The sequence below is a fragment of the Eurosta solidaginis genome, chromosome 3 (genome assembly GCF_040869045.1).
Source record: "Eurosta solidaginis isolate ZX-2024a chromosome 3, ASM4086904v1, whole genome shotgun sequence".
In the NCBI taxonomy this organism is placed as follows: domain Eukaryota; kingdom Metazoa; phylum Arthropoda; class Insecta; order Diptera; family Tephritidae; genus Eurosta; species Eurosta solidaginis.
In genome coordinates this window covers 253,363,595-253,383,883 of record NC_090321.1, presented here as the reverse complement: position 1 = coordinate 253,383,883, position 20,289 = coordinate 253,363,595, and the positions used below count along the sequence as shown (strand labels likewise).

General features: G+C 37.0%; 1 protein-coding gene and 1 non-coding gene across 6 annotated transcripts in view; both read left to right on the top strand.

Moving 5' to 3' along the window:
• Positions 1-20,289, top strand: part of RalGPS (Ral GEF with PH domain and SH3 binding motif) — a 97,140-nt gene that overhangs the window by 43,983 nt on the left and 32,868 nt on the right. The gene's annotated exons all lie outside the window — the stretch shown is intronic.
• On the top strand, positions 19,274-19,346 carry TRNAA-AGC (transfer RNA alanine (anticodon AGC)). The gene has a single exon. It is a non-coding gene; the product is annotated as a tRNA-Ala (tRNA).

Sequence of the window (20,289 nt, the reverse complement as noted above, 5' to 3'; positions counted from 1 at the left end):
TATATGTAAAAACAAAGTCTAAATCATTAACTACTTCATTAATAAATCGTTGAAAAGTTTGCGCAGAATTCCTAAGCCCGAAAGGCATTCGTACAAATTCAAACATGCCAAAAGGCGTAGTGATTGCAGTTTTATAGATATCCTCCTCTGCCATTGGAATTTGGTGATAAGCTCTTACCAAATCTAGCTTCGAAAATACTTTCTTATTTCTGAGATTCATGTTGAAGTCATGAACATGGGGCAAAGGATAACGATCAGGGACTGTTACAACGTTTAATCTTCTAAAATCTCCACAAGGACGCCAGTCATTTAACTCCTTCTTGGGTACAAGATGCAAAGGAGATGCTACCGCTGAATTAGAAGGCCTACATATCCCTGTCTTTACTAAAAAATCGAATTCAGTTTTAGCTACTTTGAATTTAATAGGGTCTAAACGACTTGGTTTAGAAAATGGTAAATTTCCTTCAGTGACTAGTCTGTGAACTGTTGTATGTCTAACTGGTTGTGAATAATCTGGTTCAGAAAATAAAGAAGGAAATTCTTTCAATAACTTTGTAAATTTGTTATCAACAGCGAAAACTTTTGGTAGCGAAACATTACAAACACATGAAATTGTGTTAACTGAAAGACTTGTTACCGGATCTACTAAGCATTTGCGTTTAACATCAATTAAGAGACCATATTTACACAGAAAATCAGCACCGATAATTGGTTTAGCTATATCTGCTATTAAAAACGTGAACGGAAATTCGCGACGCAGTCCCAAATTTAAGGTTAAAAGTTTTTTACCGTATGTCGAAATCGTTGAACCGTTAGCTGCCGTTAAAATAATATCTGATGACTTTTTCGAACATGAAGATTTTGAAACCGGAAGCACTGAAATTTCTGCTCCACTATCTATTAAAAAATTAAATTCATTTAAAGTAGGTAAATTTAAAGTTGAATATAAATATAACCCTACAAATGCAACAAAAGGGGAAAAAATCCGTTAGGTGGCGCACGTTTCGAAATAATTAGATAAGAATTTGAAAATTTTCAAACCAGCTTTTAAGTAACTTCTCGATGAGCTAAAGACTTGAAATTTCAAACTTAATTCAGAGGTCGATGACACGATACAAAAAGATTCGCTAGAGGGCGCACGGGAGGAGATATTTAGGAAAATCGTATAAAACGCTAGGAATTTGGGATTGATTTTTATGTAAGTTCTCATTGAGCTATATCTGTAAAACTTCACAGATAGGATAAGACGCCGAGAAAATTTAAGAAAAGGAGAAAAAAATTCCCCGTTAGGTGGCACACGGTTCGAAATATTTATATAAGTATTTGGAAATTTGGTGTTTTTAGATCGATTTTTAGGAAACTTCTTATTGAGCAACAAACTTTACACATAGGTTAGAACACCGCGACAAAGGAACAATGGCGAATGTTGACATCACTAGGCTGTTAGTAAATAATCACGCAACAACAGAAACCACACTTGTGTACATGAACACTTCAGTCATCATTTACACACATATATACATGGAAGGGGACGAGAAGTGAGATATCTCATCTCACACACACACATGTAGTCATCAGCCGAAGTAGTTACTAACACATGTACACGCATATAGCTCAATTACCAAGCATGAGGTACAACTGTTCGCAAAATTATTAGACCTTAGGAGAAATGGGTGAAAAAGGAAACCGAGAGCATAAAAACGGCGCAAGCTGAGTAATAACAAAATCAGTTTTGATTTAAACACACTATTGGTTGTGAAGTATAATTGTGAAGCACTACTCCCAAAGTAATCTAAATAAATATCTGTTTGCAATACTGAATATTGGAGTGATTTATTCAACAGTTTAGCGATTCGAACGTTAGCAGAAGGTGCATAAAAATCGGAACTCTCTAAATTCGTTACAATATTTTAGAAAAATTTCGAATTTTTTATTTAGAGCTTTCTGAATTTGTTTTGAGTATGCATTTTTGTAGCCCAATTAATTTTAGTCTCACAAAGTTCAATTGATAAGTCTCTAGAAATTTACATTGATTGAAAATTTTTCTTCCGAAGGCTGTTACCTATGTACGTATACCTGCATACTCAAAAGAAGTCAGAAAACTTTAAATAAAAGCTCGAACAATTTTTGTTGTTATATCGGCCTACTGATTTTAAGATCGCGGGTTCGAATCGAGCTCAAGGCCTAACAATAATTTTTTATCATTATTATTGTTATGATAAATTTTTTCTTAATTGAAAAAATTTTTTAATTAGAATAGAAGAAAGAAAAAATTTTAGACAACTGCCAAAGCTCGTTGTATAGATCCATTTCGGGAACTGCTAAATTCCTTCATCGGCAACGTTTAGGCGCCGCTGCTATAACCATTCAGCCATCACAGCGGTTTTCTGTTTGTCTTCATTAATCCTACTTCTATTCTGTTTCGTGCCAATTGATATTCACAACACTGCGACATCTGTTGCAGAATGGCTGTGAAAATTGGACTTGTTTGTTGGCAATGCTGCCATAGTGTCATATTTTATTGACACTTTTTTCCCCGTGCTCTGGGATGTATTAACAATTTTTGTTGTTATATCGGCCTACTGATTTTAAGATCGCGGGTTCGAATCGAGCTCAAGGCCTAACAATAATTTTTTATCATTATTATTGTTATGATAAATTTTTTCTTAATTGAAAAAATTTTTTAATTAGAATAGAAGAAGAAAAAATTTTAGACAACTGCCAAAGCTCGTTGTATAGGTCCATTTCGGGAACTGCTAAATTCCTTCATCGGCAACGTTTAGGCGCCGCTGCTATAACCATTCAGCCATCACAGCGGTTTTTTGTTTGTCTTCATTAATCCTACTTCTATTCTGTTTCGTGCCAATTGATATTCACAACACTGCGACATCTGTTGCAGAATGGCTGTGAAAATTGGACTTGTTTGTTGGCAATGCTGCCATAGTGTCATATTTTATTGACACTTTTTTCCCCGTGCTCTGGGATGTATTAACAATTTTTGTTGTTATATCGGCCTACTGATTTTAAGATCGCGGGTTCGAATCGAGCTCAAGGCCTAACAATAATTTTTTATCATTATTATTGTTATGATAAATTTTTTCTTAATTGAAAAAATTGTTTAATTAGAATAGAAGAAAGAAAAAATTTTAGACAACTGCCAAAGCTCGTTGTATAGATCCATTTCGGGAACTGCTAAAATCCTTCATCGGCAACGTTTAGGCGCCGCTGCTATAACCATTCAGCCATCACAGCGGTTTTTTGTTTGTCTTCATTAATCCTACTTCTATTCTGTTTCGTGCCAATTGATATTCACAACACTGCGACATCTGTTGCAGAATGGCTGTGAAAATTGGACTTGTTTGTTGGCACTGCTGCCATAGTGTCATATTTTATTGACACTTTTTTCCCCGTGCTCTGGGATGTATTAACAATTTTTGTTGTTATATCGGCCTACTGATTTTAAGATCGCGGGTTCGAATCGAGCTCAAGGCCTAACAATAATTTTTTATCATTATTATTGTTATGATAAATTTTTTCTTATTTGAAAAAATTTTTTAATTAGAATAGAAGAAAGAAAAAATTTTAGACAACTGCCAAAGCTCGTTGTATAGATCCATTTCGGGAACTGCTAAATTCCTTCATCGGCAACGTTTAGGCGCCGCTGCTATAACCATTCAGCCATCACAGCGGTTTTTTGTTTGTCTTCATTAATCCTACTTCTATTCTGTTTCGTGCCAATTGATATTCACAACACTGCGACATCTGTTGCAGAATGGCTGTGAAAATTGGACTTGTTTGTTGGCAATGCTGCCATAGTGTCATATTTTATTGACACTTTTTTCCCCGTGCTCTGGGATGTATTAACAATTTTTGTTGTTATATCGGCCTACTGATTTTAAGATCGCGGGTTCGAATCGAGCTCAAGGCCTAACAATAATTTTTTATCATTATTATTGTTATGATAAATTTTTTCTTAATTGAAAAAATTTTTTAATTAGAATAGAAGAAAGAAAAAATTTTAGACAACTGCCAAAGCTCGTTGTATAGATCCATTTCGGGAACTGCTAAATTCCTTCATCGGCAACGTTTAGGCGCCGCTGCTATAACCATTCAGCCATCACAGCGGTTTTTTGTTTGTCTTCATTAATCCTACTTCTATTCTGTTTCGTGCCAATTGATATTCACAACACTGCGACATCTGTTGCAGAATGGCTGTGAAAATTGGACTTGTTTGTTGGCACTGCTGCCATAGTGTCATATTTTATTGACACTTTTTTCCCCGTGCTCTGGGATGTATTAACAATTTTTGTTGTTATATCGGCCTACTGATTTTAAGATCGCGGGTTCGAATCGAGCTCAAGGCCTAACAATAATTTTTTATCATTATTATTGTTATGATAAATTTTTTCTTAATTGAAAAAATTTTTTAATTAGAATAGAAGAAAGAAAAAATTTTAGACAACTGCCAAAGCTCGTTGTATAGATCCATTTCGGGAACTGCTAAATTCCTTCATCGGCAACGTTAGGCCAACAAACAAGTCCAATTTTCACAGCCATTCTGCAACAGATGTCGCAGTGTTGTGAATATCAATTGGCACGAAACAGAATAGAAGTAGGATTAATGAAGACAAACAAAAAACCGCTGTGATGGCTGAATGGTTATAGCAGCGGCGCCTAAACGTTGCCGATGAAGGAATTTAGCAGTTCCCGAAATGGATCTATACAACGAGCTTTGGCAGTTGTCTAAAATTTTTTCTTTCTTCTACTCTAATTAAAAAAATTTTTCAATTAAGAAAAAATTTATCATAACAATAATAATGATAAAAAATTATTGTTAGGCCTTGAGCTCGATTCGAACCCGCGATCATAAAAGCTCGAAGTTTACGTGAATTTTTCGAAAATGTTTTTGAGATTGGTTTAAACAGTTTCAGTTACAAAATTCATACAAGTTTTTTTTCCAAAATATCGAAAATAGAAAACGATATCAAAAACAAAAAAAAACACACCGGCGAGTGAAAAATTTTAGCAAAATTAATTACCAAATATTATACATTTTTTCCAGTTTTATAGCGGTAGCTTTGTAAAAATATTTAAAAAACATTAAAATATAAAAAAAAAAATTATTTTTAATGTGAAGTTTCAAAATTTTGCTATTTTTTTACGGTGTATCTTTAGATTTTCTTCCATTCAAAAAACTTAGAGAATCTTTAAATAATTTTCGAGACTTTTTTTCGCAGACTTAAATTAATTGGACTACAAAACTGCATATTCAAAAAATTTCTATACAATCTAAATAAAAGGGAAAACAATTTCACGGAGAATTTTAAAAACTTTGATTTCGAAATCCTTTTTATACCCAGCTGTACTTGTACACAGGGTATTATAACTTTGATTGGATAAAGGTTGGTTGTACAGGTATAAAGGAATCGAGATAGATATAGACTTCCACATATAAAAATCATCAGTATCGAAAAAAATGTGATTAAGCCATGTCCTTCCGTCCGTTCGTCCTACTGTCCGTCCGTTAACACGATAACTTGAGCAAATATTGAGATATCTTCACCAAATACAGTATACAGGCTTATCTGGACCCAGAATAGATCGGTGTTGAAAATGAGCGAAATCGGACTATAACCATGCCCACTTTTTCGATACTGAAAAAACATAAATTCCAAAAAATTTAGGAGACATTTAGAAGAAGAAAATTTGGAAGTTTAAAATGCCGTAAATCAAAAGCCGTTAAAGATATTACATTGAAATTGGGCAGAGACACTATCTTTGCCAAATTATATAGACTGCGTGAGGATAATCAAAATCGATTAAAGACCACGCCCACTTTTCCTAAAGGTCTAACCTCTACGAAGTTTGCAATAACTCTATGGTATTTAACTACATTTTACTGATATTCTACCCCAGCTAAGCTAAGAGCAAAGTTTAAATAAATTATTAAAAAAATGAACGTAACCTGCCACTTTTTTGTTACTCTTTCCAAAATACTCTTAATGCCATAAGTCGATCAAAAATCTCCTAATCCGAACGAAATTCGGCATACAAATTTTTTTCATAGGCAGAATTCTTTGCTCTGAGCGAAATCGCCTGAAAGCCACTCCTACGTTCAGCGTTTCAAGTACACAGCTGGGTACGTAATGTTCCGTTTCACCCGAATTCTTACTTGTTGAAATTGTTTTTCCCTAAAGAATCTATTAGAGTCTTTCTTAATTAAAGAAAACAGCTTTTGCTGCTATATTTCTTCTCGCAGATGTTCTTATCTTCTTATTTGGGTTAGGTACGCATTAAGTCAGAAATTTGCCCAATTTCTACGTACAAGTACAATTTCATTAGCTGGTATCTGAATTGTTTTTATAGTATAAAAAATTCTTAATTGAAATTAATTGTTGGGTCGTTTTTGGACTTTTGTTTTGATCATTTTTAGATTGTGCTGACCAATTCTGCCTTGATGAAATATTTTTCGTGATTGTAGCATGAAGTTTAATAATATTTAATTTGCTTTTGTTCTTTGTTGGAGTGCGGCATGAGTCATGAAAGTTTTGCTAGTGTTTTTGGGATTTTGGATTTTCTTAGGGAAAAAAGGTGCCCATAATAACAACTTTTTTGTGGGATAATGATACAAAGCGATTCCTTGAGAGAATATCTAATCATAACTAGAAATTATACGCGCTTTTTTGTGTAATAAATTTAGATCGAGCTTAGTGAAATAACTGTGTTTTACGTATACATTTTTATGCTGAAATTCGTCCCAGAGAAAAGAACAACGTCAAACACTTTACAGCAATGCAATTAGGGAAATATTTAAGTGACTACAATTGGTCAGCAGCGAATGAGTGTTAATCTATTGTTGTACTGTTTGCTTTGAGTGTGCTTTTAGCAATTCCGGCGATGCCAAGGCAGTATAAAGTTTGAGTTGAGTTTCATTTGAATTTCAAAGAATTGTGTGATTATTTTCTGTGTTGTTCTACAGGTTTGGTTGTTGTTGAGAGCCAGCCGGAGCCAAAGTTATGTTGGGAGTTGGGAGCCATACGGAGCTATTACGTCGGCACCCTTGTTATAAATTATAGACAAAAGACTGCTCACATATTTTTCGTACTCAACTCCCATTGGCACCTACGGTAGTATTTTAAAAGATTCGAAAGCTGTGAAACTTAGCAATTTTATACTCTTAGCAAGGAAGATATTTAGCTAACCGGCAAATAAATACGCCAACAGAACAGAACTGGCTTATAGAGACTCCATGATTTGTGAAATGATTCTTCGTTAGATGTTTTCATTCATTCATTCATTAAATGGCCTTAAACTGCTTGGCCTACTTACTTACTTACTTATTGGGCTCTTAAGCGTTTAAGCGGCTATGACCGTCGAAAAAGGTACGTCAGTCGCTTCTTAGTTGAAGGAGGAACCGCGGCTTTTTTTAAATATGGTTATTGCTGTTCTGACTTCATCAAAGTCGGGGAAGGAACATAAATTCCATTATCATCGACTGCGGGCTCGGGTTCATCATCTTTTTTTGGACGTTTGTTCATTAAGGAGCTCAGAGACTTGTGCCCTCCATAATCCAGGCACCCTCTGGACATAGGTTACCAGGTCACCGTTTTGGTTTTTACAGGTGTTTGTCCAAAGCTTAAGATTTGTTATCATCATCATATATATTATTTCTAATTGCTGTTCTTATGTCCGGGTCCCTTTTTCGCTCTTATTTGGAATCCAAATCTGTAAATAAAGTTTTGGTTGTAAAGATGGAGATTCGGGCTATTAGCGAGCTTTGGACAATTTTGGTCGTAGTGCTTTTGTTTAACTATATTTTATTAAAATAATTTGTTAAAAATAAACGAATGTGAGCATACAAAGAAATATATTTGTGCTATGGCACTATTGTGAATATTTGCACTACATTACCGGCAGTTGCTACCATACGCCAGATGGCAGCGCAAGCTGTAAGTTTTAATTGATTTGATAAGATACTTTTATATTGGTTGCGCAAGATGCGCACGGGTCAGGCTCGTACTTATATATTGGTGTAAAACTATTAATGATGCTGTCGGAATGGACGTGGTTTTTCAGACTGTATTCCTATCAACCAGCATCTCAAGCTTCTCCCTCTCATGCTTTTTGGCCCAACTTTCCTTTTTTGCCCCTTCAAATCTGTCACCCTATTTTAAATTAGCCCTAATATGTGTAATGTGTCAAAAGCTTATAACATTCTCCCTCTTCTTTGAATGGGGTCCTGCTAAATCAATGTAATTTTTATATGAATGCAGATTTTTTAGTTTCTTTGATGTTCAATGACTATGCGACCTACATTTAATGTTCTATCAATTAGCTGCTCGAAGTACCTACTCAATTAGCACTATCTATTGAAATACAATTCTATTACTCTCACTCTCTGTGCATTCCTATTTCCTTTTTATTTTTAAGTGAATCGTTTGAGTTCAGAAGCGTTATTCAATTTCCGCAATTTCTCGAGTTAATTAATGTGAATATTTTTGTGAAGGTGCCACTTGCTGCGTTTAGCACTTAGAAAGTGCCCTTTGCGTTATTGTTGGGAAGAGAATTCATTCTCGTCAACTGCCCAACAAATCAAGGTATCTTTGTTTGTGATATGCGCACTGCTGTCATCTATATTTTTTCCATCTGTCAGTAAACTATTAGCACAATGCGGTGTTGTTTTACTTTACTTTTGTTTTCAGTTATATTTTCTGTTTGTTTTCTTTTTCAGCTTTCTTGTTTTACATTACTTAAATTCTTTGTTTGGTATTATTCCTTTGCTATAAGGCGGGCAATCTGGGCGCCCATGCTGTGTCGGCATGCGCCTTTCCACGCTTGCATTTTGTCATTGTCACCCCACGGCCATACACATGATTGAGTGTCTGTCAATCTGTCACCTTCCTCCCTTGAACAGGTAGTATTTTGTTGTCTAAGATCTGTGTGTGACTTCTGTGGGTTTCGTCGAAGAGATTTTATTGCTCAATATTATCAAAATAATGGACCGCCAATAGCGTTAAAAAATTCATGGCTCTATGATTTCCTTTAATATACCGCGAAAAAATCGTACACTCAGAAAAAATCGTTCTAAATCGAACGAAACAAGAACATGAGCGGACAAAAGTCGGTTAAGTACGTTGTTGTTTCGTAAGATTTTTCGTTCTCAATTCAAGAACCATTTCAGACGTCAAATATTTTTAAAATTTCGATTTCAAAGTTCTGTAAAAATATATAAGGACGCCTTTTTCGCTGATATTTGCACATTTATATAAAGGAAGTGCTTAAAAATGTTTTTCTTTTCTTTTTATTTTCTACTTTTTAGTTCTAGGTGGAAAAGAGGAGTGCCATATTTATTACAAGGTGAAAACCTTACCTTTATTAATTCAGAATGAGTACAATAATTGTTATGAATTGAGTGGAAGTATTGACGAGGAGAAACTTTCGATTACGAATTACAGATGTCGGCCCGGAATCAATTCAATAACTCAAAACTGGACAGAATTACGCTGCCTTAATAAAATTCATAATTCATGGAAAATAGACCATCAATTAAAATAATGTAGATATTTCAGTCCCAGCGCAACAAATCGAAAATTGGTTTACTTCCATAATTCCTAGTACCGCACAAACTAGAATTCATTTAAAACTCGATTTGAAGTTTCCCCCTGTTCTGTGTGTATTTTCTAAATATCTCTAAGTATCTCTATTACTGGCACATAAAGTCGAATTTTGAATGCTAAGTATTGAATCTTCATGGGCTCTAAGCTTTGTTCACGTTTCGGAATTTTTCTCCCCGCTTATGTATTGTCTCCGCTTTTCTCAACTACGTATGAAGTTTTTAGCTCAATGGGAAGTCTCTTAAAAACTTATCGCGAGATTCCCCTCGTTCCCTACGATTTTTCTTAATGTAGTGTGTTTAATACTGTCATCGACCTCTGAATTAAGTTTGGAATTTCAAGTTTCTAGCTCATCGAAAAGTTACATAATAGCCGGTTTCAAATTTCGAAATACTCATCTAAATATTGCAATCCGTGCGCCACCTGACGGATTTTTTTCCTTTTGTTCCTTTGCCACGGTATGTTAAACTATCTGTGAAGTTTCACGTTTGTAGTTGAAGTAAGGGTAATAAAAAAAAATTCTTGATAAAATGTTCATTAAGGATGTATCTCAGATTGAGAAATTGTTCCACTTAGGTAATATTAGTTGTGGTTGTAGCAGTGCTTCGCCCCATCCAATACAATAGGTTCGACCACTCACTAATCATCAACAATATCCTCTAAAAAGAGTCCATGGAAACTTACAGTTCCAACAGGGTTGGACCATAGAGATAAGAGTGTGAGAGGTGTTGGTTGCACATTGCAATTGAAAAGCCGGTTAGTGTCATGTGAGGACACGTTACAAGCAAGACATAAATTGGGTATGTCGGGGTTGATTCTGGATAGGTAAGAGTTTAACCCAATACAGTGTGATGTATATTGGAACGATTCTCCGTCATCTCTTGTCAAATTTGGTTTCGAGACAAACCGGTTTCGGTGTAGTGCCATCATCAGTTTCGATTTTCGTCGGAGAACAACGCCGAAACCGGTTTGTATCGAAACCAAATTTGACAAAGGATGACGGAAAATCGTTCCAATATACATCATTTATCCACCCTGTCGGAAAATCAACAAAAAAAAATAAGCCATTATAGTGTCCAGATCGAAGTTGAGTAAGAGTGTCGCGTGTCTCTCTGGCAGGTTGCTTTCCTTAACTGCGAGTTCCGGGTATTTGTCTGTAAGAACGGCGTTCACCGGGCAACTCCTGTCATAGTAGTCCGGCGATCCTTGAATAAAAAAATTCAGTGAAAGAAAAACTGGTGTTCGTACTGATGTTGCTTATATAACGAACGAATGGTATTATCTCAAGAACAAGTATTCCGTTTTAAGAACGGAGAGGTAAAAAAAAGTACATAAAAATATAAAGATCAGACTACAACATGCTAGCCGCCAGACTTCTACGAATGCTTTTCAAAACGAGTGGCATGCCTTCAAGAAAAATTGGTCGTTTTTCCAATACAATACAAAAAAAAAAAAAATTTATTTAATGGTGCGTGATTCTAGAATGCCGTTTTGCGCAGAAAAATTCTAATACAACTTAGTATAAAAAAGTCTGAAAGAGTGATCAATGTAGCCAAAAAAAGATCACAAATGACAAGTTCACTGCTTGTATAATTTTTACTCTCAGTACTTTAGTAAGACAAATTTTAAGCTCTTAATATCAGCGGCGTCGTCATATGAATTTGGAATGTCTGAAGGCGTAGATTTTCGTCTTCTGTGTTTTTTTTACTTTTCGTCGGTTCCCTTGAAATTGCAACGGTCTCCCGCTTTTGAGTGTACGCTACACTTTTCGTTCTTTTCATGCAGATTTTCACCTTGTCCAGCTGTTTATTTTCACGACTTGTTTTCTTTGGCTTCTGTTGCGGTTGTTTGTATGGCGTATTTGTTTGTTTTTGTAAATGGCCTTTTTTATACTCAGCTGAGCAGAGCTCACAGAGTATATTAATTTTGTTCGCATAACGGTACCCTGTAACGGCATATACTAATCGAGATAGATATAGACTTCTATATATCAAAATGATCTGGGCGAAAAAAGAAATTTATTTAGCCATGTCCGTCCGTAAACACGATAACTTGAGTAAATTTTGAGGTGTCTTGATGAAATTTGGTATGTACGTTCTTAAGACGTTTGAGCGGTTGATTGACCTGTACCTACGGGAAAGGATACCTCGGGGTTACTGTCAGCTTCACATGAATGAAATGAATGAATGAAATAGAAGGGTCCCTAGAACACAAAGAGTATGCTCTGGGTGCCTTTCTAGACATCGAGGGGGCTTTTAACAATGTCTTACTGGGGGCAATCGAAAGAGCTCTGGTGGGTTTAGGAGGCGAGGCGGCTCTGGTTGAATTTATTAACAAACTTCTATGCGGCAGAATTGTCGCAGCGGAGTGGGGAAGGGCCATAATTAAGAGGATGGTGTGCAGGGGCACGCCACAGGGGGGTGTCCTATCTCCTCTGCTCTGGGTTGTGGTAGTCAACGAGCTTCTGGAGCTGGATACCACCGGTTGTCGGGTGGTTTCTTATGCAGATGACCTCGCTATCCTAGTCAGAGGCAAAATTCTGGGCACCCTGCGCGATGTTCTGCAGGGCTACTTGGATACTGTGGCTAGGTGGGCTGAATCATGTGGATTGGCGGTCAACCCGGGAAAAACGGAATTGGTTCTTTTTACAAGGAGATATAAGATGCCCGATTTCAGAACTCCCTCCATTGGGGGGTTCCGTTGGGGTTAAATATTTGGGGATTGTTTTGGACAAGAAACTGTCCTGGAGACCCAATGTGGAAGATCGGGCCAGGAAGGCCGCCGTTGCCTTGTACTGCTGCATAGGGGCTATCGGAAAGAGATGGGGCTCTCGCCAGGAGTAGTACACTGGCTTTATGAGATGGTGGTCAAACCGATTCTGCTATATGGGGTGCTGGTCTGGTGGAAAGCACTGGACACGGCGAGCGCCTCCAAAATGTTAGTGTCAGTGCAACGGACGGCGCTGATTGGTATCAGTGGCGCTCTGAGAACAACACCTACCTTGGCACTGAATGTCATGCTGAACATACATCCAGTAGATATTGCGGGAAAGGCAGCCGCGGCCCGGTCGTTGGTCAGGCTTCGTGATATGGGTTATGGGCTTTCTGACTTCGGACACTCTAGCCTACTTACTAATTTCGACTTTATCCCGGACAGGACGGACTATTGTATGCCGATGACCGCTCCCTATGCACCCTTCACCCCAGTCGGCCCCCCGAGGGAGGAGTGGGGAAGAGGAATTATCTGGGGCATGGGACCGGGTAACTTGTTCACGGATGGGTCGAAGTTGGACGGAAAGGTTGGCGGGGGGCCTTTTGTTAAGAGCTAAATGTAAGCCGCAAGTTTAAGTTGGCTGATCACTGCAGTGTATTCCAAGCAGAAGTTGCTGCGATTAAGTATGCGGTGGATGGAATGCTATCCAGTGCAACTACGGCTAGGGAATTCAACATCTACTCTGATAGCCAAGCGGCTATCAAGGCCTTGAGCTCAACCACAGTGCGATCGAGGGTGGCCTGGGAGTGCCTGACCTTGCTTGCGATTGCTCCTCCATAGCTGGGCCTCGAGTCAGCTCAGAAAACGTTGGGTGGACACCACGTCTTGCAGGGTAGCAAGATCTTTCTGGCCGAAAGTGGATGGCAGAAGGTCTGCTGAAATAATTGGGTTCACTAAGGCTCACCTATCATTGGTCATTGGGGTTTTGACAGGGCACTGTCCGATGGGTATCCATGCGGTACGTCTCAATATACTGGAAACTCCATCCTGCTGCAGCTGTATGGAGGACGATGAGGTGGAATCACCAAATCACTTTATGCTTGATTGCCCAGCTTTTGCCAGAACTAGGCGAAAGTACTTCGGTCGCGACACACTTGGATCTCCCGAGGATTTATCCAATGTTGAGATCGGTATCATTCGGAGCTTTATCGTTGCTACTCAACGATTCTCTAAGTAGCTAGAACTAAGTCACCGTTATTTTGGGTGTATGTGGTATCACATCGGACCTTCATGTTGTCCAAGTTGAAAAACTGCGATAATTCATTACCAAGGACGGATAAAGCGATGAAGCTTGGTAGGTGGGCTGACTTTATGACGCAGAATAGAAAATTAGTGAAATGTTGGACAAAGGGCGTGACACCACCCACTTTTAAAAGAAGGTAATTTAAAAGTTTTGCAAGCTGTAATTTGGCAGTCGTTGAAGATATGATGAAATTTGACAGGAACGTTACTCCTATTACTATATGTATGCTTAATATGAATGCAAAATCGGATAATGAACACGCTCACTTAAAAAAAAAAATAATTTTAAAATTCAAATTTTAACAAAAACTTGAATATCTTTACAGTATGTGAACATTCAACTCCAGTAATGATATGGTGCAACAAAATACAAAAATAAAAGAAAATTTCAAAATGGGCGTGACTCCGCCCTTTTTCATTTAATTTGTCTAGAATACTTTTCGAAGTCGAACAAAAATTTACCAATCCTTGTGAAATTTGTTAAGGGCATAGCTTCTATGACCATAACTGTTTTCTGTGAAAATGGGCGAAATCGGTTGAAGCCACCGGTTGAGAACACGATAACTTGACCAAAAATCGATATATCTTTACTAAACTTAGTTCACGTACTTATCTAAACTCACTTTATTTTGGTATTAAAAATGGGCGAAATCCGATTATGACCACGCCCACTTTTTCGATATCAAAAAGTTCGAAAAATGAAAAAAAAAATGCCATAATTACGTACCAAATACGAAAAAAGGGATGAAAAATGGTGATTGGATTGGGTTTTTGACGCAAAATATAACTATAGAAAAAACTTTGTAAAATGGGTGTGACATCTACCATATTATGTAGAAGAAAATGAAAAAGTTCTGCAGGGTGAAATCCAAAGCCCTTGGAATCATCACAGGAATACTGTTCGTGGTATTACATATATAAATAAACTAGCGGTACCCGACAGATGATGTTCTGGGTCACCCTGGTCCGATATCTCGAAAACGCCTTCACATATACAACTAAGGTTTACTCCCTTTTAAAACCCTTATTAATACCTTTAATTTGATACCCATATCATACAAACATATTATAGAGTCACCCCTGGTCCACCTTTATGGCGATATCTCGAAAATGCGTCCACCTATAGAACTAAGGCCCACTCCCTTTTAAAATACTCATTAACACCTTTCATTTGATACCCATATCGTACAAACACATTATAGAGTCACCCCTGGTCCCCCTTTATGGCGATTTCTCGAAAAGGCGTCCACCTGTTGAACTATGGTCGACTCTCTTTTAAAATACTCTTTATTACCTTTCATTTGATACCAATGTGATACAAACACATTCCAGAGTTACCCTAGGTTCATTTTCCTACATGGTGATTTTCTCTTATTTTGTCTCCAAAGCTCTCAGCTGAGTATGTAATGTTCGGTTACACCCGAACTTAGCCTTCCTTACTTATTATTTTTGAAATTATTCAATTTGGCTTATCATAATTACATAAACTTTAGCTCTTTATCCATTTTGTTGCATGTGGTGCTAGAAATGAATTTATTATTTAATATTCACGCAAACAATTTTGCTTTGTTTGTATTAATTTGATTAATTTGATGGATTTCCGGCGTAAATTTTTGGTTTTCTATAAGTTAACTTTTTGAAAATGTACTTTGTTTGCAGAATGTGTACATTCTGTGGTTCTAGCAGTGGTAAGGTACACAATTCGACAAGCATATGGAGCTAGGTAGGTTATTTTTGGTATGGTCGTCTACGAAACAAGGACTTCATAGTATAGGCCGTGGCGATAGACCCACACACACTCCTGCATTATTTTACATACACATGATGCCCTCGAGACCTTTTTCACCTCCACGTTGAGCTTCCACGACAACTTACTGTCTAGAATGATTCCTAGACATTTTGTACAAGTTTTCTTCTACAGGGTAGCCCCTACTAAGTACCTCAGTCCTATCCCAATTCGGGTCATTATATATCTTAGTAAAAAGACCATATCTGTTTTCCCCGCGTTGGCGCTCAACCCAACATCAGGTGCCAAGTTATTTTTATCCCGAAGAGGCCGATCCATCAAAGAACTAATTGTTGGAGTGCGCCTTCTATTTATAACAATCACAACGTCATCTGCGTAAACCGAAAGTTTGACGGGTCCCTCATCAAACCGCCGCAGCCGTTGGTCGATAACCAACGTCCATAATAGAGGTGCTAATACCCCGTCTTGCGGGTTGCCTCTGTCCACCGATTTTGTGCCCACATGGAGCTCCCACTCCTCCTGCAGCCGATCCATTTGGTAAGGTCTGGATGTACTTTAATGTAATTAAGACCATGTTCGCTTGTTTAGGGTTAGTTAATGCATTAATGTGATGGTGTGGTGACATAAGGTCAACGGCCATAAGGTCAATTGGCCTTATTACCACTTTGAATAGCCATACGTTTGATTGAAACTTTTCACACGTATCAAGGCTCGATGACAATGCAATAATGTGATGGTGGGGTCACATAAGGTTAATGGACATAAGATCAATTGAACTTGTGACCACCCCAAATGGCCATAGATTTGAAACCTTGCACATAATGCGAAAAACGCATTCATTTATCAATGATCGAAGTGGATGCATGGCACATCTACGAAAGAGCATACTGGAGCCCTTTTTAACACGCTTTTATTAGCTTGGCCTGTATATATCTATGTATCTATGTATCCATATATGTATGTAACAGAATCTGGAGTGGAGCCGAGAGCCCCGATAATGCAGAGCTCCGAACTCCGTTGCACCTTTTGAAGCATTTTAAGATAGGTACTTTTAGCTAGTGCAGGCCACCAGACGAAGGCACCATAAAGAAAAATCGGGCGCACAATGGCTGTGTAAATACAGTAGGTGTAAATACAGTAGGTCACCTTAGGAGAGAATCCCCAGGAGGTGCCAATTGTCCTCTTGCAGGTGAATAGCTCTGCTGTTGACTTCTTGGATTGGTCCACTATATGGTCACTCCATAATAGCTTCCTATCCAGAATGACTCTGAAATACTTGACTTGATCGCTAAACGCTAAGAACGTACCCCCAATTCTTGGCGGTGTAAGATTTGGTACTTTGTACCTCCTCGTGAAGAGAACAAGCTCGGTTTTATCTAGGTTGACTTCCAAACCTGTGGCGGGTTGTTCTCCTGGAGCAGCTCCAGGATGTCAGTTGGGTCCGTTGGCGTCACTGGAACCCAGGCTCTAGCCCTTGGTCGTGAGGGGATATCACGCGCCTCCACTACCTAGAGGCGCGCGTTCGGATATACCACCTCTATCAGCGTGACGGCGGCCCTATAGAGGTGGACCGACCTGGCGTCGTCACAGGCAATTAGCTTGACATTGCCCTGGAACCACCCTGCATCGGTGTAAGATGGCGGTGGACCAGGGTTGCCTTTTTAGCCTTAACGGCCACCGTAGCGAGCGCGGCCTCGATCCACTTCCACTGTTGTTTCGGGATCCTGCCATCTACGCTGCTCTCGTCTATAATGCCAATGATCTGCCGAACCTTGGCAATTTCGGCGAAAGACCGCGTCCAGCCTCCCTGCGTCTTGGCCCTTTTCTGTGCCGTGGGGTTGGATTCATCCATGGACCGCTGGCGTTTCGAGGTTTCGTCACTCTCGACTAAAACTTTTAAAATTACTTGAACTAAAAAACTAAAAATAAATAATAGTTTAAAAAAACTAAAAAAACACGCTTTTATAGCAAACCGAACTAAGAAATAGAAAATAATTTTTAATTAAAAAGAGTTTATATACCAGTAGTAGAAGGTCAAACAATCGTTTATAGTTAATCACTTCAAAATAAAATTATAATAAAATTTAAGTTATTAACAGAATAATTTAATGCAGAGTAAAAAGCGTGGGGTGCTTGATATTGAATGTTACAATCATTCTATTGGCAATAATCTGAGAGGAAAGATATGAAATGTAGTCAAATGCACCCCACGCTTTTTACTCTGAATTAAATTATTCTGTTAATAACTTAAATTTTATTATAATTTTATTTTGAGGTGATTAACTATAAACGATTGTTTGACCTTCTACTACTGTTATATGAACTCTTTTTAATTGAAAATTATTTTCTATTTTTTAGTTCGGTTTGCTATAAAAGCGTGTTTTTTTTTAGTTTTTTCAAACTATTAATTATTTGTGATGAGATTATATTATACTAAATTTAATATGGGTATACATATATCCTTAAATTCAGGGTTGTAGCTACTCTCAATTTATATAAATTGATTTTAAAAATATTAAATAAATTTTTGAAGAGCGAAAAGTAACTTCGACTTAGTTTTCAATACGACCTGGTAGCTAAGAACATAGCGTTAACAACGTTAACGTTAACTGCATAACTCTGAAGGTATTCATGCTAGAACATTGAAATTCAATAAGGAGTTATATGAGGTCAATCCTTAACACCACCAAGAAAATGTGCGGTGAAGGACAAGGGGGCGTGGCACCTCCCATACAAATGGAATATATCATACTGCATATCTCTGGACGTAGTAATGGTAGGATAATGAAAATTGGTAAGGAGCTATATGACGTTAAGTCCTAACACATCTAGTAAAATGTGGAATTGGGGAAAAGGGGGTGTGGCACCTTCCCTACAAATGGGGTTTTTCAGAACTATGGCTGCCGTACAAACTTAGGTTATTTTAACAGCTAAAGTTTGACTGCAGAGTTGAGTTTGGCTGTTATTTGTTTTGTACGTTTAGTAATCTGCCGCCGTTAAAATTTTTTGTTAACTTCAGTCTATCTACATCTTCTCTCTCTATATATAAAACGTTTTTGCGAAATTATGTCATCACCTAAATATTGAATCTATATTTACAAGCTATAAAAGGCTTCGGTTAATATCACTAGCACCGAGACAACTTATCACTCTATTAACACAGTCGTGGAAGAATCCCAAGCTGTGCATATCCGGTTGAGTTTCGTAACTCTCATAATATTTATTATATATATATGTATGTATATTGTTCGGTATTTGGATTATCCGCGCTTATGTAGTGGGACAAGGCTTTTCATCACAAAACTTTTACGAATGTCATTGAAGCAATTCATTTTATCGGAAAATTTCGAAAACAGAAAAGTTGAAAACCAAGGATTCCATTGATACCGAAAGAGTTGCGTTTTCAATTTTAAATGCCTCAAATTTGCTATCCCTATGAATGAAGCTTAAGGACAGTCATTAGCTGGGATTCAAGGGATTAATAAGTGCAATACAAACCTTTAGAGCTTCTGCAACCCAATTGTCAACGTAACCTACGCGAGGGGAGTCCTGTTACAAATATGAAGGTATCATACAACAAAAGTCATTAGCTGTAACAGAAGTCAATCTTACCAACTCATGTTTCAACCATGGCCAATTACGAGTAGCCTGCATATTTTTATAGAAACGTGGAGTAAAACCCACGGGCATAAGCTAGTATGTAATAAAATCTACATTTATAAGCATTTAATTAAAAATCAAAACTCTTCCACTTTTTTATTCTTAGATATTTTGATTTATTCCAAATAGTACGTAACTACATACATATGTATGGATGTGTATATGTATAAATGTCGATAATGCAGTTCACTTCGTGCAGATATGAAAAAACACACTATTTGCGCCGTTTGTAACAACTGGGGATGTAGCTCAGATGGTAGAGCGCTCGCTTAGCATGTGAGAGGTACGGGGATCGATGCCCCGCATCTCCATAATTTAAAACCAATTGAAAATTTTTTACTTTTTATTTATTTTTTAACCCGAAAATCCACTTAAACTTAGTATTAGTAAAATTTTTCTTATAATATTGCCACAGCATGTGAATAAACGAAAGAACGAAACTGGTTGTGAAAAAAATAACAAAAATTTCAGTAATGTGACTTGTAATGAAACGCCTTTGATCCTAACTAAATGAAAACCAATCATTACTTTTGTTAGTCCTAAAACTCAATAAATAATAGTTAAAAAAAAAAAAAATATACACTTTTATAGCTAACCGAACTAAAAAATAGAAAATAATTTTCAATTAAAAAGAGTTCATATAACAGTAGTAGAAGGTCAAACAATCATTTATAGTTAATCACCTCAAAATAAACTTATAATACAATTTAAGTTATTAACAGAATAATTTAATTCAGAGTAAAAAGTGTGGGGTGCATTTGTCTACATTTCATGTCTTTCCTCTCAGATAGTTGCCAATAGAATGATTGTAACATTCAATATCAAGCGCCCCACGCTTTTTACTGTGAATTAAATTATTATGTTAATAACTTAAATTTTATTGTAATTTTATTTTGAGGTGATTAACTATAAATGATTGTTTGACCTTCTACTACTGTTATATAAACTCTTTTTAATTGAAAACTATTTTCTATTCTTTATATCGGTTAGCTATAAAAGCGTGTTTTTTTAGTTTTTTTAAACTATTATTTATTAAAATACCAAATTAAGCAACCTTAGAAACAAAGTTCAGCTGATATAGTGCGTGCCTAATTTGCATGCCGTGATTTAAATTATATTTACATTTGTACCATTTGCTTTTCTTTCTACGAACGCCATTTGTTGCGTTTGTAATTCGTGTCCCTGTCTTTGTGCCCCAATCATCATACACTAGCAATCATATATATTATTTCTAATTGCTGTTTTTATGTACGT